Source organism: Tenebrio molitor, chromosome 8, assembly GCF_963966145.1.
Source record: "Tenebrio molitor chromosome 8, icTenMoli1.1, whole genome shotgun sequence".
NCBI lineage: Eukaryota > Metazoa > Arthropoda > Insecta > Coleoptera > Tenebrionidae > Tenebrio > Tenebrio molitor.
Window position 1 is genome coordinate 15,157,490 of NC_091053.1, and position 26,803 is coordinate 15,184,292.

The following is a 26,803-nucleotide window of genomic DNA, read 5'->3' on the forward strand; positions in this document are numbered from 1 at the left end:
AATTCTGCTCCTTACGGCTCTGCTGTAACGTGTCTTGAGGGACTAGATATTACTTACGACGAATAAGAGTCTCTTAGCTGAAGTAAATGGAGTAGTTTCTGTTGATTAGAATGTTTGCAATTGCTAAAATCACCACATTCTAGAATTTCTCTTGAAGAAACTAACGAGTGAAGATTGTACTTTTTACTGGAAAATTTTGCATTTTTAGGTTCTTCAAGAAATATTCTAGGCGTTAGGTTTATGGGTTTAGCACCAAAAAAGTTTTGAGAACATTTTTTAGTCGATTACATCTGCTATTGTCGCAGCTTCTGTCACCATACAGTTCAATTTTTATTAATGTTTGCGAGATTTTTAGCATCTGATTACTTCTTCAAATTTCGTTCACTATTTGCTATGCTTTTACAATATTCGATGTACCCATTGTTGCAAATTCTCCTGTTCTTCCTATTTCTTCTAACTGAAGATATTGTTTTCTAAGCATTAATTTATTAATCTGGACTAGATTATGATATTTTTCTTTGTTTAACATCTCAAAGCGTTCTTAGAATTTTTACTTTCTACTATTTTTTACTCCTTTTGATTCTCCTCTGTTGAATATATGTAATTTGTTCTTTCAGAATGCATTATCTTTTTATTTTTAAGATTTTCTTTCATTTTTCCTCACTAGTGATTCAATTGCCATCTTTGCTAACTAATTTCAGTGGGCAAAAACCACTAAAATCCAATGATCATGGAAACAATCATTTGCATCTAAGTTTTTCGTACTTTTTTTCTTTGCACTTTTTGCTACATTTATAGAATATTAGAATTTTAAACTTCTCTTATAGTTCCTTGTTTGGAATTTTTTACACTTTTCTTCTTACTGTTTTAACTATCTTCGCCGTTCTTACAATTGAGCTCTTACTCTTATTTTCTTTTAGCGTCCTGTTATTTGGACAATGCTTACAGTTTTTTCGTATATGAGTTTTATTCACTTTTCCTCTTCACTATTTTTTACTTTCCTGTTTTCTTTGGACACTTTTTTTGTTCCTTATTAGTTATAATTAGTTTACTCTTCTGTTATTCAGAAAGTTTCTGGCAGTACTATATGACATTCAATGATAACATGTCATTCCTTTTTGCGGCATTTTATTCTGTTTTTGTGTCTTTGATTTCTCCAATTCTTCATAAATCTCTTTAATTTACTTCTAAGTTCTATTTCTATTTGGACATTTACTCTTTCCACACAATAATGCAATTTTCTTTTACTTTGATATCTTACAACTCACATAATCTTTTAGCTGCAACCTTTTAACCATTCTTAGTTCTTTGTTTTCTTCCTTCTTTCTTTTAAAAGCTTCTTTCCTCTCAGCCATTCTAGAATCTTTCCTTTAGTACAGCTGCTCATTTCTCTACTTGTGTGTGTTAACTTCTATTTCGTCTATTTCCATGTCCGTCAGTTCTTCACAGATTCTTCAATGCATTTCTAAATTTTTCACTTTTTGTTTTCTCTGTCTTGCTATATGCGTTTTACGCCCCATTTGCTTCGTCGCGTCCAGGTCACCGTCACCACATCCCTTTAAGGCGTCGCGGCTCCGTGTTTGCTTTCAGTCTGAGCTGAGGTAATCCTGAGGGACGCGCCAGGAAGCCGCACACACATAAACGTCAAATGTGGAGGGACTTTCAAACCTAATTAATAAATTGACGTGCGCTGCTCAATCCTCCCTCACTCAAACAACTTACACAACGAAGTTAATACCGAATCCGGTAACTATTTGCGCATTAAAAGCCGTTCGCAAATAATGTTGTTAATACAATTTGTAAGTTAAACTAGTTTAGTTTGGGACCGTCTACGTCGAACTTCTTGGGGGATTTGGTACCGTGAGGCCTTCCAGACGCAACGAGCGAAGCTTTTTTGTGCCTCCTCCGGGATATTACTTGATAGAACTTAATACTAATTGTGTTGTGTGTGGAGAATGCCGCCGCCGCCCCCAACTTCTTAATCCGACGGCGAAACTTTCGGGTTGTTGAGAGGTGTTCTCTGAATAATTGATGGAGTCCGGGCACTCAACAATCATAACGCGTGTTAATCGCGCGAATGCCGTTCGGTTTCGTCAACGCGCCCGATCGCCGTTTTCGTTACGGAGACCGATCTGGACCAGATTAGGTTGTCAATGGGACAAGTCTGATCGCAGAAGTGGACCGGACCCATCGACTTGATATTAGACCATCGAGTAGTTTCGTTGCACCCTCTTCGACACCAGCTCCTTCCAGTCGGACGCTTCTGCCTCCCCGTCTGGTGTTTATCGTCGCGCCGCTTATAAACATTTCGAGATGAATCGTGGGGGTGTTAAGACGATAACGCCGATGCATAAATCACCGTTGCACAAAAGGACGGCCACGTGCTCGCATTTCGGAAGCCGGAATGGTCCGTTAATAGATTTAAAGCGGATTTGATGTGTTTCCGGTTCCGTAACACCACGCGCGATACCAGTTTGCGGCGCGATGGGGGCTATTATTGATGGCCTTTGTTCATCGCAGGGGTGCGCCTCTCTCTCGATCGGCCGGGTTTTGATCTGATTGATTAGATCTGATGGACGCTCTAGGATGGATGATGGCAGAGCAAATAGAGGGGAGAGGCGATGTTATGACTTCATTGCTCCGAGGGCACCGGGATTGTTAATGGATTCGATGGTGGTTCGGTGTTTGACTTTGCTGTTGAAATTCGGTCGCGGTTTGCCCGAAACAGGAGACGGTCGACACCGGGGATTGCTCCCTGCCAAAGGCTGTTTGTTTCGAATGGGGATGACTCGTTTAGGGCGTTTTTTCTGCGGTTAGAAGAGCCCATCGACGATTAAAAGGAAATCGTTTACCTCCACACCACTATTCTTTTTCTAGTACGTATTTGTCTTTGCAATAGATATAACATTAACAAACAGTGTTTAAAAAAAAAACACTAGTGCCATCTGTATAGAACGTAAGTCTCAACGCAAAACCCTGCGAAACTCCGGCAAGTTATTGAGTGGAATTTTTTTTTTTCGAACAGACAATCTAAAATACCTGTTTCTGTGTTTTGTTAATTCTAAACAAAAATGCAGGTACAGGATGTCTCAAAATTCGCGAATTCCGAATTCAGAGCGTGGTAGGGAAGGACCCAGTGGGGCTCGAAAAATACTTAGAAAAAAATCGCTCTTTCTGAAGAAGATATAAAGCATTTTAATCTTGTTCAATACATAGCAGGCTTCATATCCACAGTGACAAAATACTATTCTATTTTTAAGAAAAATAACAAAAATTTAAGATTTTTTTAGTCCAAAGTAAAACTATTCTTCAAAAAATTGTTTTTTCTAATTTTGACATATAAAGTAACACTTTTCAAAATTAATTGACGTTTGGAAACGTCACACTTTTCATAACTGGTTACGAAAAGTAAAATCTTTCCTAACTGGTTAGGAAAAATTTATTGTATCACCAGTTGACACTGTCATATTTTTTGTTTTTAAGCAAAATAACCGTGCCTACTTACCTACTTGATTTTTTAACACAATAATAATTTATTATTAATGAAATTCATTAAGTACTTCGTTTAACGTTTGAAGAAACTTTTTTTTGTCAAAATTAGAAAAAATCTTGTATGTAACACGTTTGGAAATGCAATTTTGTGTAACTCGTGTGATTTTGCGGGATCTCGCTGCGCTCGTCCCGCAAATATTCCACTCGTTACACAAAATAACGCATTTCCTAACTGGTTACATAAATAGCTATTACGTTATTATTTTCCACAATCATATCCACCATAAATAACAATTAACAACACTGAACTTTTCAGCCTGTATTTGAAGAAAACACAGTTCTAAGAGTGTACCTTCAGACCAATGTATCTTTGTGGGGGGGAGTCCCGATTTTTTTTTATTTCCATATTTGGACTACTGAAGTGATGCCCTACAACGCTCTGAATTCGGAATTCGCGAATTTTGAGACACCTGTATAATCTCATATTTTATTTCATCTATTTTTTTAAAGAAGCAATTGGTGTCTAATTTGAATTGAATGTCAAAAATGTTCGGAAAAGATGAATGATTAAAGAAAACAAAGATGTTGCACCTGTTTCAACAAGTAAATACAGGATGTTATTGAAAGTTGTACAGATATTTTAACCACGAGCTACTGGCTTCATGTAGAACTTGGAAAAAATATCTAAAAAATTCTATGTCAAAAAATAAAATGACAAATATTTTTTAAGCTAAAATGTTTTTTATGTAATTGCTTTTAGTCTTCTACGTTGTCAAACAACCTCGTAAGTAAAATTTCGGCACATTTTAAAAATACACCGTGTATATCATATTTTATAAAACGTACACCAATGCGGTTTTCTTGTTTTAAAGCATATTTCCTATAGGTTATTTCGCATTGGCCTACATTTTATAAAACATGATATACAGGGTGTATTTTTAAAATGTGCCGAAATTTTACCTACGGGGTCATAGGACAACGTAGAAGACGAAAAGCAATTAAAAAAAAAGTAGCTCAAAAAATAAATGTCGTTTTATTTTTTGACATAGAATTTTTTAGATATTTTTTCCGAGTTCTACATGAAGCCAGTAGTTCGTGGTTAAAATATATGTACAATATCTGTTTCAATAACACCCTGTATGTATGTAAAACAAATATTGTTCTCAAATTCAATTTGTAAGACAAATTTTCTCATCTTCGGAAAAATATGTTTTTCCACTGAAAATTATATATTACGAATCAGGAATCTGAAATATAATCAATTTTTATTGCATTTTGAAATACGCGAACGTTGAGAAAAATTGGGGTTATGAATACATAATCTCACATTCCTATTATTAGTTTTGTAAAGTAAAAATTATAATTTGACTTGAATTTGGCACCGAAAATGATTACTGAATAATAAATAAATACGTCGCTCAATCATAGTATCCAGTTTTTTCACTGGTTGAAATTAGAGAAAAATAAAATGTTTATCAGACTCTGGTATTGTCTGCCATAAAGGTACGTTGTAATTAAAAATTGAAAACAGACCACAAAGACACCTGAAATTGGATTCATTTTATTATTAGCTCTCCGGAACAGTGACACTTCCAAATTGAAAAATGTAATTTACGACAACCATAACGTCACATTTTATTTTACCAAATTTCATGAACAAATTAACACGTGCTTTGATTTTTTTGTCGAAAATAATGAATCTGTTTGAACTCTTTTCTTGTTCCTTCTTACTAGTTTAGAATTTTTTGCGCCATTAAGTTACTTCAGAAACTTGCTGTCAGCAGTGTTTTCCATCAAAGGACCATGTCTTCTTTTTAGAACAACTTGTTATGTTTTTCTGCGTTTTACTTCTGCATTTCGTTCTGAATCTGTTTAATTTACTTCCCATTTCTTTAGTTGGACATTTTCTTTTATACGCAAAATAACTAATACTTACAGTTTTCTTTTTGTTGTTATTTATTGCACTATTGTATCATCTATAAAAACTGTTGAACACAAACCCCTGGACCATTCACTGTTTTTTTCTTTCGTAGTAACCTATAGGAAATATGCTTTAAAACAAGGAAACCGCATTGGTGTACGTTTTATAAAATATGATACACAGGGTGTATTTTTAAAATGTGCCGAAATATTACCTACGAGGTTGTTTGACAACGTAGAATACTAAAAGCAATTAAAAAAAATTGTAGCTCAAAAAATAAATGTCATTTTATTTTTTGACATAGAATTTTTTAAATATTTTTTCCGAGTTCTACATGAAGCCAGTAGCTCGTGATTGAATTATCTGCACAACTTTCAAAATCACCCTGTATGTATTAACAATTTTTCATAGTATTTCGTATCAGCTTGCCAACACACCTAGACATAACTTATGGTGACAAGACAATTATCGGTTTTGTCGGTTTCGTTGCTAACTTACTGAACAGACCAACAGATGGCGCCACGGTCAGCGTTCGAAAAAGTGCGTCCGAGAAAGTGAGTACGTAAAATTACCGTTTTCATTAAGGGCCCCTAAAAAACACATTTGTGGTGCAAACTTTACCTCAAATTTTACCTTACCAAATTTCAAGAAGAAGGTAATGATTGATTTGATTACAATAAGTATCTTTTGTCTGACAATGCTTAGCAGTGGAATGTATAGCTAGTACATTTTTTAGTTGATTCTTGATCGCCAGTTTAAGACTTGAAAATTTATCCGAAGCGACAATTAGTCAAGCAATAACCACACCGAAGTGTGTTTGAGGCCCCACTGATCCAAACCCGGAAGACTGGGTGCAATTACCCGCGTGGGCGTGGCACGAACGGTCTTCGATCGGAGTATTTCACAACGAGGTGTCAACTTGGACAAATCGGTGTCTTTTGTGTGCGCTCTATTTTAACCGAACGGATAAATAATAGCGCGTCCGTGTCTAAATATTTACCGAACAATTTCAACAGTTCACATGGATCAGGAATCCGGACGAAATTGGCACTGTCAGGATGTTTATTTAATGTGGGATGAACAATGGGGGGACGATTTACATTCGGGATAGTAATAAAGGCGGAATAGTGTTGAAATTCTGGTCGAGTGATAAAAATAAACGAGTGTTGAAAAGTTGATTCCGTGGAAACGTGTCGAACGGATGATGTCCGATCCGGCCGAACACTCGTTCAAAATGTGATATCAATTTTTCATAAAAACTGAATATTTGTTGATTCGGTTTGGTGTTTGTTCCCGGTGCAGAATTCTATTTTATCGAGGGGTTCTGATGGACACTTTGCTGATGCATTTAGCGACGAAAAATTTGATCAAATTCGATTTGGACAGATTCTCCGAATCAAGCGTAACCGAAGATTCCAACAACAATTTCAGTTTCCAACTTAACATGTCTTGTTGTGACTGGACCGCGAAACAGAAACCGTTGCGAAATGAACATGATCCTAATGTTTACCACTCCCGTTCAGATAAATTCTAAATGAGCCACATTAAAATATCTCTTGCAAACTTCACCGAATTAATTTTCATTCTGGGAATGAGCAACACGATAATACCATTAACAATAGTATGTTGAGGTCCGGCCAAGATCAAATAACTATAACTAATGTTAATGTTGCGGGGAACTTAGTCTTTATGTTCAAAGTTGTCCAACTATTCGAGCAGAATCGCTATTTTCTCTTCAAATATGCCCTAATGGCCAAGAAAAGCAAATTGATGTAGCCGAGCGATAACCGGTGTCAAGTTTCGCCTTCGGCTGTGACGGAATGCAGACTCGCTCTCCACGAAAAGCCTCAAGTCTTATTGAATTACCGGGAACTAATTGACGGGAATTCGGAAAATTTCGACCAAAGGGAATTTGTTTGTTCAGGTTGCGCAGCTGTAACGTCCAAGATGTAATTGTGGCGTGCGTAACATTTTCATTTTGTCTTCTGGTTTACCCCTTTTGGACGAGCCGCTCCTGACTCGCCGGTAAACTGTCACTGGTTTTGGATGAGATCTGACTGTTTATACAGTTTCGGGGTTTTGGGCTGCTCGCAGGTTTGTCACAAATGGTAAAATTAATTTTTTTGGAACATAACCTCAAACTTGACGTGACGTTTATAGCAATAAATAAGCGTCCGGTCGATTGCAATAACGAACATGTTTGCGCTTCATGAAATAAACACTGCATTTAGTGAGTAATTACGCGTGTGTGCTGTAAAACATTTCATTTTTTGTTAACCCCTTTTGGAAGAGCCGCTCCTGACTTTGGTGCAAAATGTTGTGCAAAATTTGGTTAAATACTGAAACTCTCACGGGTTTTGGATGAAATCCGACTGTTTGTACAGTTGGGGAGGTTTTGGACAGCACACAGGTTTGCTGCAAGCAATAAAATTAATTTTATTGGAACATAACCTCAAATTTGACGTGACGATCGTAGCAATAAATTAGGGTCTGATCGATTGCAATAACGAAAATGTTTGCGCTTCATTAAATAAACACCGAATGCAAATACGCACCTGGTTTAGTGAGTAAATTAAAAAAAAAACATTTCAGTTCGATTCGATTTCCGTTTTTGTACAGTTTATGACCAACAATTCGAAATTAATTACCGGTTTTATAAAATCTAATCAATTTCACTGTTGTCGATGATGCGAATATGTAGAAAAGCTGAAAAATGATTTTTTTGTAGGAACATAACCTCAAATAATTACATTTTCACCTTTTGCCATGTTTCATTCGGATCCGACAATAAAATAGGTTGCGCAGTGTCAACAAAGGAATATTAATTAAGTAAATTCAAGTAATAATTTCTTGCTGAAGTTTTCCAAGTTAAAATATCAGGTTATCAACATAAAACATAACCTCACATTTGAACCTTACATTTTACTGTTTAGAAGTGTCAGTGTTTGTGTTACGAGGAGTTTAATAGTAAAGTCCATTCACGTTGGATTTTCCTAGTCAAGGTCAAATAATTCAATAATGTGGCGGTGTGATTTTTACTTCAAAAATGCTTTAGCTGTGTATGTCACCAATACGGGCTGATAAAGTAACCAAGTCATTCGTAGACTGTAGAGGTTATGTTATTCGCTGTCAGCAAAGAAACAGTCATTTTTCAAATATTGTTTTTAGAGGATAACAATAGGTAATAATACATCCATTTTGTGATCATTTGCACTAAAAATAGTGTCAGTTGTTAATCGGTATGATAGGATTAGGAATAGGAACATACAATAGGTACCTAACTCCTACCTACTGATGTTGTATTTTTCTGCTTGCGTTGTTGATTAAGTGAAAAAACCCTTAATGACTACAGTGATGACTGATGAGAAACCAGAATAAGTTATAGAAAATGAACCCAATACGAAATTGTGTGAAGTTTCTTTCATTGGAAGCGATGGAAGTAAGGAATGCATCTAAATTATGGAACAAATTTGGCAATAAAATTTCAGTTATTCGAGACACTTATACGTTTTGATTGTGGTTGTGACGTTTCAAGAATGTATTGTTACAATTGCATACCACAAAAGAAAGGTGTATTTTGATTTTTAATTATTTTTTTCTAATTTAAGTTTTTTCGATGTACACATTACCTTTAAGATAACGTTGTATTGTTAAAACTGCTCAATAAAGGTCGTAAATAGATTATAATCATGTTAATACATACAATACATTAAATATTAAAGAATTCTGACTAATTAATTTTCGAACTGAAGCTATTTTTTCTTGAGTCCGTATTAGCTTGCGGGTTTCGTCACATTACGTCAGTTGTGGAAGGTTAACCCAATTTTAAAATTAACCTTTTTTTCTTTTCGCCATGGTAAAATCACCCAGGAATAGAATTTTATTAAAAAATCTGTGACTTTATTTCACACGTCAAACTAACATTCAAAATTAAAGACGTCAAATCGCTCTCAATCGCTCTATCACGAATAAAACACGATAATGTAAAAATTACTAGGAAAGGAGGCGCAGGCTTGCAACGTGAGAACAATTTGGCAGAGAAAATCCAACGTGAATGGACTTTAGATATTGAATTGAATTTCAGGAATACTTGGGGTCTGTTTTAAATTTTCAATTTTTCATTTAAAATGTGCCTTTATGGCAGAACATGCCACTGTAATAAAAATGTTCTTTGTTTTCTTTTTAATTACAGCCAGTGAAAAATGTGTACGATTGTGTGACAGGTGTATTAAAAAAAAAATTTTTTTTTTTAATACACCTGTATTTATTATTCAATAAACATTTCAGGTACAAAATTCCAGTCGGATGCTAATTTTTATCTTTAAAAAATTAATAAAAACGGGGGGTTATATATGCATGAGGTTGTGTATTCCTAACTTGAATTTCCAACGTTCGTATACATATTTCAAAAAGTCAACAGTAATAATGATCAATCAGGTTTCAGCTGTACAGGGTGACTTTGAAAGTTGTGCAGATATTTTAACCAGTGGAAGAACTCCTCAATAGGTAGCGATTGAGCCAGTAATGCCTTATACAAATGTTGATATTTTTCGAGAAAAAGGGGCTTAGCATTTTTCAAGAAAAATTTGGAAGCCACTGAATTTTAAGAAAAAAATGGATCAAAAAAATCATAGCAGATTTTTTTGTTGACATTTAATCCAAAATTAAATCACTTTGACAAGAACTTCAATCTTTAACCGCAATTTAAATCACAATATGATTTTGATCTATGGTGCAGCTCATGTACATTTAGAGCTAGCACGGCAAATTTTCCTCAAAGGATACTTCCCAATATTCGAACCTTTGTAAACGTTGTGCAGCATCTTCGCGATTTCGAGCGTTTCTAAATGAATAAAAGCGGTCTTGGCCGCCAACGAGAACTGCATTATAGTTGCAGTTTCTGAGTTTAGCTGCGAGTTCAAAACGCGGTTCAGGAAATTCGTCAAAACAGACACATTCTGAATCAAGTTCGGCTTTCTTGGACACTTCCTGTTGAAACTTGCATTGCAAACGATGACAGCGATTTTAAGCAACTTCTTTGATGTTTCATTTTATGCTTTTACTCACAATTACAGTCTTTTTTGTTGTTTAAAGCTTTGTTGTTTCCTAAATAATTTGCAGGCACTATTCAGTTATCACTACAAATTTTATCAAAAATTCATGATGAAACTCCAAAAACTTAAACGATAAAAATCAAACGTAACCTCAAACGATACAAAAACTTGACATTTTAGGTTGGTCGTATGCACGTCAAACTGCCCGCCAAATTTGAAATTTTTCAGCGGTTCTCAAACAAAGTGATTCCTTTGATTCTCTTGTAACTAAACCATCATTTGTATAAAACAATTTGAGTTATTTTGCCTTCTATTAACACGTCCTACCTCAGGTTAAAGCATCTGCACAACTTTTAAAATCAGACTGTATTCCTGACTCGTAACAAAAAATATATTTCCGAAGATAAGAAAATTACATGACAAACTACACAATTTTTTTTATAATTTTATTTTGTGCGTATCATTATTTTCGATCCTAAATTCAAATCAATGTTCCAAAATCGGTGACATCAATTGTGAGGTTATGTTATCGCTTGATTTTTTCCAGAATAAAACGAAGACCCTCTTGTTTGAAGTAAATAGAACATAATGAAGTCAATCACATTTCAGACATATCCTTGGTTTCTCAGACTGTCTTGATGGGTTGTTTTGCACATCAAAATTGCATAAAGATAAAATATTTAGTAGATGTACCTCTTATGTAATCTCTGGTAAACCTTACAAGGGCCCATTTTCTGATTAAACATTCAAAACAAGCCACGAATATTCACTACGTTTGATTCAAATTGTGCCTGAAACGTTTCCACAGTACATACATTTTATGATGCAAACTTAACCTCACATTTTACCTTGTCAAATTTCAAGAACAAATCAATACCCGATTTGGATTTAACCCAATTGACGTGTAATCCAGGAAGTGAACAGTAGATAACTGTTTCGACTACTGAAATTAGAAAGAAAATTTAATTTTAGTAGGGTGTGATGTGATGTGTGACATATCATAAAGTTTTAAGCCCCCGTGAGGAGCAATTTTTTGATCAAAGATTCAAAACACGCCACCAATATTCACAACGTTCGATTGAATTCACGCCTGAAATGATTCCACATTAAATACGTTTAAAAATACAATTTATGTTGTCGACCTAACCTCACATTTTGCAACTTCTTCAGGAATTATCGGAGGCACGTTTCGAATTAATTTCAGCATGAAAATCTCCAAAGAATCAATTTGAAAGGTCTCGTTAAGTTGTCGTGAATTAATTGGACAGGATAGTCGTCCTTTGCGGTTCAGATCCTGCGGCTATATTTTTGCCCCATCTATGCAATCACCCTCGTCAAACAGAAAATTATTAGCTCCGGCAATAGTTTCTTTGAGTAGACTGCATTTCGGTAGACCCAAAGCGAAACATTAAAGGAAATTAAGACTTTGATGCAGACGTTTGCGAAGTGTTTTCAGCAGAATTTTCTCTGGAATATGTTTGGATTCCTTTATAGCTTAATTTCCCCTTTTCGTCAGAAACACGAAAATACAATATTTATGGTAAACAAGTTAATTTGGAACGTGTAACCCATCGCGAACGACCGAAAACGACACTTTGATGAGAAGTTTTTGTATTTCGGGAACTCGCTTTTCGCTCCTTTTGCATTCGCCTTTGACAGTTTTTCGTTGGAAACGTTCGGCAGCGGTCCGACAATTAATATTGCCGGTTTTATTCGATGAAACGTTCCGATAAATCTTCGCGGCCATCATGAATTTTAAGTTTTTATTGGGGACCCGGCCGTTGGACCTAATCCAAGACTCTCGAAGAACATATTACACGCTAACTTAACTGGATCCTGCTCGCATAAACGTTCGACTTAATTAATTGCCGAGCCCAACGAAATTGTCAACATATTTGTTATTCCACAAATGAAATTTATTCGAGCGTGAAATATCTTTCGTTTCGCAATTTCCAATGTTGAGGCTGCGTCGCAGCCGAAAAAAAACCGCCGGCGTGCCGTCCAAATGGTGCGGAGCGACGTGGAGAGGTGCCAGGAGAGTTCTTTTTGCGGGCGCCACAACAACCGCAACAGACGGTCAGTTTTTGACGGGCAAAGTCGAGACGAGCGGCGACGCAAAAATGCTAAAATGGGAAATGACACGAACGACAAACTTGCGAACACGAAGGATCAGTTCAGTTTTTGACGGAAGTAAATCTCGACGAGATTTGTACAGCTTTGAAGCCGGATTTTTTTTGTTTGTGTCGCTGTAATGTACCTACTTAGGAGACTTTGAAATCCATTAATTTGGGAAAACACTTTGCAAATGTAAATAAATCGTCTGGCTCAAAGAAAAGTTAGGCGGGCTACGCTAGCAAGACGAGATTCTTAATCTAGCACGAGTGAGAAAGTACCAAATTTTGGTTTGTTTGAATTGGCATTTGTGTAATTTTCATTTCGTTCAGAACTGGTCGCAAATAAATAAAATGGGAGAACGTTCTGAACTTCGGTTTCACTTACAGTTGGTTGAAAAAAAACGGGAACTGTCAGAATAAAATTGACACATTTTTACAATTTTTTCATAGTGTGAAACCTTCTTACGAGAATTATGGTCAAAATTCAATGACATTTTTAAAAATTATTTGATAGGCATTGTCAAGTAGACAATTAATTGACAAATTTACATTAGGAATATTTTCAATTCCTACTTTTTTTGCAACCAACTGTACTAGTTTGAATTTTAAGTGGGTATTGAAAATGTTCTAAAATGTGTATTACCATCTTGTTGAAGTAAAATATCGGGCGTTCAAATGAAATCCTGGGCTGGAAAGGCGGTGGAAACCGTCAATAGTTTTGCTTTTAAAAGTGTAAATTGACAGTTGTAATTAGAGCATGTTGGCAGCTAACCTAAAATTTATAAAAATAAATATAAAAATCTTTCTGTTTTTTTCGTTTTTCAATGTTTTACTGAATAACTGACGATTCCTATTCTCGAAGCAAATATCTAAGGGCACCCTTTGCTGAAAACAAACATGTTCAATTATTTGTCGATTAAACATAAGCAAGTGTCATTCGTGTCAATTGCGGGAAATTCAAACTTTACACTGTTCCAAATGGTTTACTTTTTTCAACACCTACTCAGCCGCCCAGGTTTTCATTTGTACGCACGATGTATCCACGATGAAAAACTTGAGATTTGCGCAACATCTGAAATTTTGTTGGAATAAAATCTGTCAGAAACGCTTGATTTTTGAGAATAATAACCCCCAATTTGACGTCACATGTTTACACCACAAAATATTATTAAAATTTCTACTTAGACTTAAAATATTAAGAAAACATCAAGCTTGATGCAATTTTAACTGTACCACTTGCGCTTGAAGACCACTTAATTTTTTTTGTTTTTTTTTTTTAAATTTAATGAAATCGACCATAACCTCAACTTTGACATATCCTTGATCGATGAAATGTACAGTCTGCGACAAACATTTTGAGATATGCGTAGTGTTGTATACAAGTGATCAAAAAGAAAACAAATCAACAGCGCTAGCTCGTTTTTTGTTTTATCGAAACGTACGTCTTGGTTTGGGTCATACGCATAATTATACTTGCTATGCAGTCGTTTTATTGGTTACCTACCTCTCAAAAAAATCTATTAAAAGTTAATTAAATCCTCTCAATACAATAATGCAAGCAGATGTCCGTTTCGTGTCACAATATGCCCATGTCCACGAAACAATGTTGTTATGACACGTCCTTTTTGACAGTAAAACCTGTCTGCGGGATACATTTAATACAGTAAAACCTGTCATTAATTTTATAAGAAAATTTTGACGAACTTGGGCGACAAAGAGAGAACGACAAAGACGTAGGCGGGGACAAGGAAGCCAAGTAGAAAGAGATATCGAAAATGAGCGTAGAAGATTAAATTATCAGCAAAGTGATAGCGAAACAGAAACACATAGAGAAAAAAGAAGAGAAGGTTGTCAGATACTCAGATAATAATAATAAAATATTTTTTAAATGTTTTATTGCTCCGTGCGTAAGCACGGGCCGCTCCACTGGTATTAATACATATCAATTAATGCTTTATCGTCAATGGTAAAACTCATTTTACCACTTACAGTTAACGTCTATAAAATTTTGCCGAAATCAAAAAGTTGTTTTTTAGGTTAACAACAGCACACCGTTCCTTTAAAATTGACGTTTCTTTGACATTTCAGCGAATAATCTGCTTACCATTTTCTCCATTGATAATGATAATAAAATGCACAATTAATTCCAATGCATAAAATTCCTGAGGAATGATTTATTATAAAGCAGCGTTTGAGACCACAAATTGTCTACGTTCTACGTCCATACATTGAAGGCTTATTTGCATAGACTTCCGCTACGACATGACCGATAATTTGCAACGCCTGCACTGATTTGTTTTCTTTTTGATCACCTTGTAGACTGATGGTAGAGAAACTGTTTGTCTGTTTGGGGAATTTTCTTCTGTTTCCGATAATTTTTGCAAAAGAGAACCGATTTGATTTTTTCTTTTTTTTTGTTTTAGTAAAGAACTTCAAGCGTATTAATTTTTGTGCCAACCGAACCTGTGGTTCTGGAATGTTCATTTATGGTTCGCGATAACTTTAACAAAAATGAACCAATTTTTAATTTCTCTTTTTCAAAATATTCATCAAAGTGAGGACCTGTGAAGATCTGATCATTTTAGTGCCACTCGTATCCAAATTAGGGCAATTTTGCACATGTTTTGCAGCTGTGACAATGTCGTCCAAATATTGTTTATTGGTTTTCTGGTAAATTCTACTAAAGGTTGTTATAATAAAAGCTACTTTGGAAAATCATTTTTGCATGGTTCTCTATACTCATATTTTTTCTTTCCCGATTTCTTCAAGTAGAATATTGCAAAGAAGGAATTGGTTTGTAGTCTCAAAATAAAATAAACGTTTATAAAGGAATTTCTATCACTCATTGTCATTACATCTTTTCAAAATAGTCTCCTTGACACCATTTAATACCGAAAATTCATCTTCCAACAGCGTCACTCATTTTCTTCAGTGCTTGTTGCTATTTAATCTTTTTGAGGCCCTTTTTTTTCTTTAGACTTGTCTCTATAGCTTTCGAAAAAATCGCAAGAAGCTACTATTTTTCCCCATAACTCTTTCCAAAATCATCATAGAACAATAATTATTTGTCCTTTTGAACCCCCCCCCGTCAAGCTGTTATCACATAAAACACTTTTATTCTTGATTTTTTCCATTTGTAACGGCCAGAATTGTTTGGATTTTTGGCCAATTCAAATGAGTTTCGTTTTTTTTTTTTTAAGAATTCAGAACATCTTGGTTAAACAGTGACGTGGCGGATGAGCTAAAGAAGTAAAACTTAGAAGTTTCGCGTTTTGAGTGTTGCGTTCCTCTAGGATCACACTTAGATCTATAGTTCGTGCGGCGAACCACTGGAGTGGTCACGAGGTGTGATAGTTCGTAGCGTAGCGTCATGAAAAGCCTGATTTGAGTTCTGTGCGGAAGATTCAAATCTTACTGCTTTAAGAATGGATGGAAATTTCGGCTGCGTCGATTGTGTTGCACCATATTTTTTAACGCGCGCCCTTTAACCAATAAGAAACCATCCCCGAAAATCACGTGAAGATCACGCCAGTTTATTACTCCATTGAGTCGCCGCGTCGACTATCATATTTAGTGTTCCAGACTTCCAGATGACTCCTGGCTGAGTAAACGTGACCAAAAAAATCCAAAATTGGAAAATATTTTTTTTATTCGATTTTAACCTTGTGAATCCTGTCAGGATGTAGAGTTTTTGGTGGTTTAAGAAACCAGAAAGTTTTTGTTTGCCACGGGGCTCACGGTGAAAGTATGTATCATCGACATACGAGAGTCATATCTAGAGTTTCATTTCGTCAAATTAAATTCCAAAGTCAAATCGTTGAAGGACTGTCAAGACAATCTGGTTTGGGAAGAGGAGCTGGAGAACTTTTTGTTTGATTTAAATTATGTTAGTCTGTATTAAACACCACACTACTACAATACCACTATTGTATTGCTATTATTAAGTACTCCCACGATTACCTTTGTGCTTCTTGGTGTCAACCAATTGCAGGTACACCCACAAGGTCAAAAGCTCGCTCAAAATATTTTCTTATCAATGCAATAAAAAATGTTGTCTTGTTTTGCAACATTGCAAAAATACCCCATCAATATTGATATCTGTAGATTAACTCAATAATCATTTTTACAATTGATTACACGCTTGTGTCTATTATTTTTACGTCTCGAAGTCGTCATTGCACATGCACCTTGACGCATTTACGGCGTTGTTTATCTTTACGGTGACGGTAATAACCGCCTGATAAGCAATAGTCTTGCGGAACGCCTTGCCACCGGCTGAGCTGTGGGTGGACTCCTATAAATTTTTTCACCAATAATTTAAAATTCAATCTACCACACAGACCAACACCAACACTGGAAAGCACAATATTGTAACGTTTACGGTCGCCGTCGAAGGTTCGAAGACCTCCTCGTTGTAAAAATGTTAATTACACAACAGTAACGAGTAGACGTATTTGCACGTCGCTATTGTTACGACACCAGAAGTAATTATCGGGTGAAGAAGATGGATTTTTGGCGTGTGTTTGGAAAATTTTCAAAAAGTCGATGCGATCAGGAGTGGGATTAAAACGTTAAACCGCAAATTGGCGGTTTGGTGGCGATCATGGGTATTATATCGGTCAATTTATTAAAGCCGCAATTGTTGCGTTCTTGCGGTTACGGTTCATCTGCTGTGGTCATTATCGCGCCGAGCCAGAGACTGTGCACTCCACTGGACCGCTAGACTGGATGTGGTGTTAACAATATCTTCTTTTTACCTGAACTAAGACCCAGATAATTACACCGCAGCTTGTCCCATGCTGGAGCAGAGTGAATAGGATCGGGAGGTCAATGCCGGCTGAACAACCTTTAGGCTCCCGGGAATTCACAGGATAATAGCATTCTTCTCGAGCGTATTCAGTAAATTGCTTTTATTGTGACTTGTAGCATTAGATTTGTCATAGTAATCCGGAAATGACATCATCTCGAGACGAAGACCCTCCAGCTTAATTATTAAAAATACGTAAAACTCAAGAGATGGGGATATTACATGCCAGCATCAGAATCTCGACGGGATTGCTTCATTTTCTTGGCCTTTACCAGACGTTACCTGTAAAATAATAATTAGGAAAATTAGTTGTTCCAAGTTTCTATAATCTACAGACGGGTAATGGATGCGGGTCGCGATTAAACGAGGAGGTGGTGTTTTTTATTAAACTTTATAATTTCTAAAGTTTGAGAATACGGTAATGGCAGTCCGGGCGGGGCGCTGTCTAAGCTTTTGTAAAAAAATCAAACCATTAACCGTCAAACTCGATTTAATTAACAGCACTTCAGCCAATATTTGTGCGTGAAATATGTGAAATCACGCGATTCGGCTCCGAATTTCTCCGTTTCCTTTCACGACGAGCCGCCACTGGTTTTCACTTATTCAAGATAATCGAACAGTCCGTTAAAAAACGGAAATATGCCGTGGAATGAATGGTATTACACCTGTTAGTCTTTATTGTTATTAGCTGCCTGACACGTGCAGACGTCTTTTACGTGTCGGAAAATTGATTTTCTCGCAACATAACCTCAAATTTGACGTGACCAGTTTTTCGATAACAATTCACATTCGATGCAGATTTGTCGTGGCAAATGCTTGCAAAACACCGAATCAAGGGGGCGAACAACACGTACCTGTCCCACTAACTGACGGTAGAATGAAAACTGAATAAAAGTCGAGAGAATGTCGATCCCCCTTTGTTGTGAAATCTGCCAAAACGGCAATGCTTGTTTTATGAGAATGCTGCCTCGATGTCAGGGCGGTGAAGGCAAATGCTTCAGATTATCCAAAAATCGAATTTTTCATTCAACTTTATTGAGGAACATAACCTCACATTTGACACTTAACATGTTTAGATCCCAAATTGTTGTTCAAGTTTCTTAGTACACTTAAAATGTTAACAAAGCATGAGCTTTTATGCAATTTAAATAGTATCGCTTACTTGAAAAGCACTGAACCGCTTATTTACTAGATTTAGGTAATGAAATCGGAGATAACCTCAAATTTGACATATCTTGCATCAACACGATGTACAGTCTAAGACAAACATTATGAATGACGTTGTTGGTGAAATTATGAGAAAAGGGAAGAAAGAAAGAAGGTGTGACTGTCTAGCTAGAGTATGAAGACACTTTTGTGCCAACCCCTAAATACATTTTTTTGAGAGATAACCTCAAATTTGAAACTAGCTAATTGTTGGCACGAATCAGTTACAGAGCATTAAAAAGCGAAGTAATTGGTAACGTACACCTGTTCCAACTTGGAAAATGTGAAAAAAATCAATGTAATGACTGTATATTTCTCGTTTTCGTCCCCACGGGCGGGAGCACAGTTTAATACAATTTGCAATCGATCCCCTCGCCGGAAAAATTTCCCGTTTACATATTTACCGTTCGTTCGAGAGCGCACCGCAGAAATTACACTTCAGAATAAACATCTTATCTATTTTCGTTAAAGATTAAGTTGTTTACGGAGCTCCGTACTGACAAACATAATGTACAACACGGAAAAATCCCTTAAGACGTTCAAATTGCGTCGAATACATAAATGAAAGGCGACGACGACACGTTTTCTGCGGCTCCTCGACAACACAATATTTTATAAATATGTCAAGCGTAAGATATTGCCGCTCGCCAAGATGAATAGCTCACCGGCAACACCTCTGACTTACACAAATTGAGGGGCGTCGAAAGCACACATTCAATAATGCGCACCGCACTAGTATAAACTCGCCAAGAAGGGGGTGAAAGATTGACGAGGTGCAGTGGATATTGTGCATTTGTGCAAGCCGAACCGCTCCAGTACGGTCACGTAAATGGGGTGTTTTTGTGGCTTGCGCCGAGAATTGATAAGTGTACACCTAAAAGTACACCCGTGTAGGGTAGTTTTTGGGGGAAAAAGAAGATTATTCGAAGCGGCGACTCGAGAGAGCTTTTTAATGAAAGCAGAAGAATTTTCAAAGAATTATTTATGATTGTTCATTTTTCAAATTCCATTTTACGTCGTAACACAAACCGTCAATAATAATTTATTACCAGGCGATTTGGTAGATTCATTTTGACACAAGATCTGTGATTTTTTTTTGGAATTAGCGATAATTTCCAACGTGTCGCCGAAGCGGCGCCATCAATTGTCAAAAGAGCGCATGTCGTAGTGACCCGTTGAAAAGTTGTTAAATCATCGTTTTGCGTCGGGAATTAAAAAAGCGCGATCCAATCACGAACTAATTTGGAGTTTTCTGAAGAGTTTCGACAGGATGACCATCGGCGCCGGTATCGATCGGCCAGATTGCATCCCATTAAAATTTACATGCGAATTGCTTTGTCCCAGCAGAAGTGGACGACACCCTCTGATGTTTATTAATCAAGTTGGGAGATGTACCCGGCGTGAAATGTAACAATTGTAGACGACTTCAAAGAGGTGGTCCCCGCAGGAACGCAGAGCATTTTTTCAGCAGACCCATTGACACGGCGCTAATCAGACCGGCTTTGATCTTCCGTGACTTGTGTCGGTCGAAAATAAATTCGACCAAATCACGGTGAAAGAACAAATTAACGGTTCGGTTTTGTGCGGAATAAATTTCCAACCGGATCGCAACGACCTGATGAAAAGCGCTTTATTTTCATAATTATTTGTGTGCGCCGCGGTTCGCTTGCATTTGATGTTGTGGCCTATCGATTTTATTGTTTGTTCTCTGTGCAGAGTTGGTGCACCTGCGACCAGGATCGGGACCAATTGGAAATAATCTAATTGTTGGCGTCGTGCTAACGTGGACGTTTAGCTAGGAAATTTTACAACAGACAGGCGTGCCAACAGCGCGCGACGAAACAACGAAATCGGTGTAGCTTTGCAGGTTATCGTGGAAATTTACGTCCAACTGAGCGGAGCGTGTCGCCGTACAAATTGTATTAAACTGTGGGCAGTTCATGACAGTTGTCACGAGGGTGGCAATGTTTTTAATTAATAACGCTAATGTACAGGTGCGTTTGTTTGCGGCCCAATTCACAACAGACTGTCGGGGACAGTTGACAGGTGTGAGTTTGAGGTTACGTGACAGACAAGTTTTCGTTACGTGTTTTTTGTGCGGGTTTGTGCCAAGTTTGTCGGTAGTAATTAAAGCGCGCTTTATCCCGGATTTTAAGAGGATCTGGACGTCGGAGTCTTGAGCGAATCTGCACCCCAGAGAATTGGCGGGGTAGTTTTCCCTAGCGCGTTCGGTGAATTGCTTTTATTGCTGTAGCATTAGACTTGTCATAATAATCCGGAAATGACATCATCTTAAAGTCACGAAAGCTCCCTCTTAATTGCTTGAAATGCGCAATACGCGCTTGAGCTTTTCAGAGGAGTAAAAGTCAAAAGTGGAATTACTTGTTAAGCTCTCCGGTTAAGTATGTTCCAAGTTTTTTATTTCTTGTAATAAACTTCTCGGTTTCGAAGGTTCTTAAGGTTTTACTTTATGTGACAAGTACAATTTGACGGCAAACTTCAGGGAATTAATCAATATAATTTGTTACACATTTAGAAGAAATAGAAAAAATTTACTTGTAAAATAAAAAAAAAAAAAACAAAAAAATTAAAATTACCGATACATTCTACACATAGAAGAACTAGGAAGAGAGATTTTTTAATACATACAAATTTTGATTTTAGTGGGAATTTTTTCTTTTGCTTTCCAGACGAGCCGCCTATGGACTTTACTTTGAATTGAATGAAACCTCTATTAGTCTTTATCGTTATCAGATGCCTGCAACATTTTTACGTCTTACGTGTTAAAAAAATTTCTGCCAACATAACCTCAAATGTGGCGTGGCTAGTTTTTCAATAAGAATTCACTTTTTATGCACATTTATCGTCAAAAATGCTTACAAAATGTCAAATAAAGAAAGAAAATAACAATTCGGACCTGTCCTACTTACAAACTGGAAGTATGGGGTGTTCATTTAAATTTCCGTTCAAAATTGGCGTTGAAGAGTGGATTGTGAACGCACCACTCCTGTAAAAACTTAAGATTTAAACAGCTGATCCGTGACCCGTCATCGGTAGTGCGTTCACAATCGACTCTTCAACGCCAACTTTGACCGGAAAGTTAAATGAACATCTGATACATATTAAAAAAAAAATTAAAAAACAATATCAAGAAAATTTAGAACTGTTCGTTATAAAATCGCCTCCAATCGGCAATGCTTGATTTTTTAAATGCTCCAAATTTTCCGCTACAGAAAACGTGTTTTAACACCGAAATCGAAATTCAAACAAATTTACCTGTATAGCAAAAAATCCATTTTGTAAGAATCTGGTTGTTTCACGTTTTTAGGTAGCTTAGTTTTGGAGATATGAACGGTTTTAGGAAAATCTTTCCTATTTTTTTTAAGCCATTACGCAACGTTTTTCGCCAAAATTGCAGAGAGAAAAGTTGTTGCTTTTGATGAGTTCTATTATCAGTGAAAATTAATGCACTTTTTTCTGTTACACCCTGTATTTTTTTTACTTGTTGTCTTCCACTGTTAAATAACTGTCTAGATTTTTTTTGTTTAAATTTATCCAGCCTGATCGCTAGAACGTGTCCTTTGTTTTCGATTTCTCATCTCATCGACCGCTCCTATTCCAAACTAGAAAAATAATTGGCTGCCACCATTTCACGCATCTGCTACCCCTTTCATTTTTCCCGTTGGTTCGCGCGAGGGTCGCATTCTCCCCGCCGCGTCCCACCCTCAGGTGTAAATGGGCAAGCTGGGCAACAACAGATATTAATTAAGATAAACAAGTCGCGAAAAAAGACGAACCCCTGCATTGTATGGAAAATTTGCATAGCGCACGTTGCCGGTGCGGATGATCATCCCCCAGAACCGGTGTCGGGGGTTGGACGCGTATTGTTGCGGGATTAGTGTATTCAGACGGTCGTGTTTATTAAAATAGTGGAACCGATGTCGCACAAAGCCGCTCGTTGCGATGGGGTTGTTGCAAATTATCACAATTGGGGTTGGTTTGTTTGAAAGTTGTCCGAGTCGAGTTCGTTCGCTTTTTGTTGCAAATTTTGCACGAAAAATGCGAATTGATCTGGTGCCGGGTGCGACTCGTTGTGATGATGGACCGAATATGGGAGGGAGGGGCTTGGTAAAATGGGGTCTGGCACGCGTCCAATATTATTTTAGCCGAAGTGTACACGCCGATAAATATTTTCTATTACAATAATGTAATTTCCGACGCACGATTATAACTCAATAACAGATTAAATCAGTCAGTCGGAATCATGTCCTGGACGAAATTCAAAAGACAGGATATTGCGTGGGGGAGCAATTTATGTGATTCAGAACGGGATGCTTGATTAAAACGACAAAGTTATCAATTGAAAAACTTGTTTTAGAAATTTTGTTCGGCACGGACATGAGAATTTGGACATAATAATAATAATAATAATAATAATTGTAGTGGGGTAAACATTGTAGAAACATTTCTTTCGGGAAGGTTTAATTAAGCGGTGGAAACAATTTTCCCAAAGTCACTCGTCCATTCTGACATCTCTTTAAGTCCTTTGTGACAAACACGGATTTCACTTGAAAGATTTAGAACTCTTGCATCTGACACATTCCATCCAGCATCCAGGTGTAGACCCGACCCCTAAAGCGTGCGACTTCTCATTCCGACAGAACCGAGACGATCCCATTTCGATGCGGTTCGATTTGTCCCATTTTTTTTTGCTGCAGACAAGTTATATTTACGTTTTTGAATTGTACCTTCCGAACGGTCGGCGCACACGACGTAAATAAACGTCGGAATTTAACGAGAAGAGAACAAGAGTCGGGACACAATGGGCTAGACCGTTTCCTCTGTTATTGCGCCCTACCCCTTTCGATGCATAATGCGAACGCACAATCAAACTGTTATTATCTGGGGTGTAACACCACATAATGGACCCACACTCGATCACAATGACGTCGGATGAATGGTCGTGATTCGGTTTTAATGGAGTGATTGACGGGCGGTACCGGTTCCGGTGGAGTGGACACGAGAGTACCCAGATGGTACTCGCGACGAAATCTTCGTAGACCACCGAGAGTTACTCGCGCCCTCCCTCTAGGAACAATACCGTTTAATGTGGCAACGGTGAGCATCAGTGAACTCGTTATTAATTTACGATGCACCGGTGGCACCATGAAACGTGATCTACCCCAAGATGGATAACGTTGTGCGGGTTTATTGTATGCTGGAGCATCTACGCTGACAAAGGCTCCAGGTAAAGGATTTGAATATAATGAGATCTACTCGGTTATGTAACAATGGGGACATTATTTGTAATGGATTCTAGTCGAGTGGTGTACGAGGTTGGCTAAATTGCGACTGTCACCTGGGGATTTGTACGTTTTTTAGTACCGGAGCGGAGTGGGTTAAATATAGTGTAGATGGGTTTTTGTTTCGTTTTACATTGTTTTTCTCGTCGACTTGCCGTTCCATCTGATCTGTTGGATCAGCAACAGTTTAATAGCAATAATTTTAACTAACGAACATCTGTCATAGACCTGTCTGTCGTTAAGTTTACCGGACAGTTTGATAATAAATGTTATTTGAGCAACAGCTGAAGCGTGGTGGATGACCAGTAGTCAGAAATGACGTCATCATAAAGCCACGAAAGCTCTTTTAACTCCATCGATACGCCGGAGCTTTTCAGGACAGGAGTTGAGTAATTTCCAAGTTTTTTTAATTGATGCAGTAAAAACTTCTTGGTTTAAAAAAGAAATGATACATCTTTCATTCCTCCGAGGAAGTGGTGGCTGCTGAGGCTTTCCAGAGCCTTTTCAGCCACACTGACGGGAAGATTCGGGATGGGTACGGTGAGGATGGGTGCGAAAGGAAGGTGGTAGGTACTGAGGGGTTATAATACTGACCCAGCATTCGCTTTATCTGTGATATGACACCTGTGCTTATACCAAGATGTGATGGTGTGGGAAAACCCCTGTAAAAAATCCACACCAGATCAGGCGGCACCGGGGTTAGAACCCAGGACCTCTCGAATGCAAAGTGGCGCGCTAGGCGCTTGGCCACGATGCTCGGTTTGGTTTAAAATACATATTTGGGGATTACAAGTACATCAAAACTATAATTTTTTATGTTAGAAAAATGCACAAAACAAATATAAATTGTCTGTGCGTGCTGCACGTGGGCGGCTTGGGTGGAATTTTTTTTTCTTCTAGACCTGTGGATGTCAATTATTCACAATTATTGACCACTCTTTATGAACCGGAAATATAATATAAAGGGGTTTTAAAAACCTCATAGTCTTTATCTTTATTATCTGTCTGAAACGTGCAGACGTCTTTTACGTATTGGAAAATCGATTTTCTATCAACATAACCTCAAATTTGACGTGACTGGTTTTTCAATAACAATTCACATTTAATTCAAATTTTTCGTTAAAGGTGCCGAATAACGAAGGAAATAACGATTCGTCTCGTTCATCCAACTGGAAGTACAAAAAATTTAAAAAATTCAAAAGAATTTAATCCTGCTGGGGAAAATGGAAACAGCAATTCTTGATTTTTGCGAATGTCCTGTCATAAACGGGGATGCGAATCCAAATTCTTAAATTTTTTGGAAATTCCATTTTTCCTTAATATTTTTTTAACATAACCTCAAATTTGATTCGTTACAAGTTTAAATCACCAATTTATTATTCAAGTTTAAAGTCTTTACAAAACACGATTTTTAATATGATTTTAATATGAAACCGTTTATTTATTTATAAATTTTATAAAATCGTACATAACCTCAAATGTGAAATTGTTTTCATCAACAGAGTGTACAGTCTATGACAAACAAGCATTGAAGACACATTTTTTTTATTCAAGAGTGTGGTAGGGGTATTTTACAGCGCGTAAAGTAGGTTTCAGGCTCGAGGCGAAGCTGAGGGCCTGATTAGTTTGAGCGCTGTTAGAAACCTCTCTCATTCTAACAGCAAAACCTAAGATAAATCAGCATTCTCGTTGTCTTTTAGTTCATGACAACTCCGACATGGCAAAACTGGCACTTCCATCGTCCCCCGGTAATAAGTTGCCCGTTGAACGGCGAAAACAATGGCCACAAACTCAGTTGGTTTTGATTTATCTCGGTGCATATCGTGGCGTTTTGCTCTCGGAGCAATTGAAACCGTGTTGGCCAGACTGGAAAAATCGGCTCGGTACAAATCAAGCCATATTTATAGTTATTAAGAGTCGCCGCCGCCTCCTCCCCTGAGCCCACATCGGCGCGCATACCATTATTAGATAAAACAGAAACGAGCGGGAGCAGAAACAAAAGTCAGAAGTTATTTATTTAACTGCATTACTTAGGCGGAATTTACGGTGGTGTGGCCGTCCGAGACAAAAAGTCCATTTATGGGCGAGAGAATACTTTCGTGATTCACGTTCGCCGGGGCGCGCGCTTTCATTCCGCTCGAAAGCCTAAATGGGAACTAATTTAATTTTACCTAATTGACTCTACCTGCGTTTAAGACGCAACGGAAGAGGAATAATTGCTGTGATCTCGGAAATTGTGTGTGTTCGTAAGATGATTTGCGACTTTCAATTAAGTCGTTAATGTAAATCGAGGAAATTGGACGAATTCGTGATTGAGTCGTTCGTGGGGGACCAAGGGGACACAGGTACGCCAGGATCAGGTTCATTGACAGTTGCCTCCGAGTCCGCCTCTTCACTTACGCGATCTCGACTTTTCTCGCCGATTCTACCACCTACGAGCATGAATCGTCCAGTTTTTTTCACTTAATAAATTCCGCAATCGAAGGTGACGGCACAGTCTTGACACTACCAAAAAGGAAAGAGGACAATGATGAGCGAAAAAATAAACTCGATATATATTTTTTTATTAGATGCTTCATCGACAACATTTCTTTTAGAGCGCTGTATACTTTGATGAACAATAGGTTATTCAGGATGTGACAATATTTTATGTGCGATGCTTCAAATTGACACATAAGATGTTAAACTTGATAGATTTAAAACTCGCCACAACAGAAATCTATCTCTCCTTTTAGGAGTTTGTTTAACGTAGCTGTAAAGCACAGCCTATGAAGATCAATTAAACAGTGCAGAGAGTCAGTTGCTTCATAATTCGAACAAATATTGTCAGAAGTAAAGCAGGTTAATAACCTTGTATAGTATGTTCATTGTAAAAATGGGGATAAGTCGTAAAATCTACCTGGTTT

General features: G+C 37.3%; 1 protein-coding gene and 1 long non-coding RNA gene across 30 annotated transcripts in view; one reads left to right on the plus strand and one right to left on the minus strand.

The window, feature by feature from the left end:
* Nucleotides 1–26,803, plus strand: part of LOC138137439 (collagen alpha chain CG42342) — a 186,374-nt gene that overhangs the window by 47,231 nt on the left and 112,340 nt on the right. The gene's annotated exons all lie outside the window — the stretch shown is intronic.
* On the minus strand, nt 17,477–19,000 carry LOC138137146 (uncharacterized). Its single transcript, XR_011161574.1, has 2 exons — nt 18,243–19,000; nt 17,477–17,670 (listed from the first exon to the last, which is right to left on the minus strand). It is a non-coding gene; the product is annotated as an uncharacterized lncRNA (long non-coding RNA).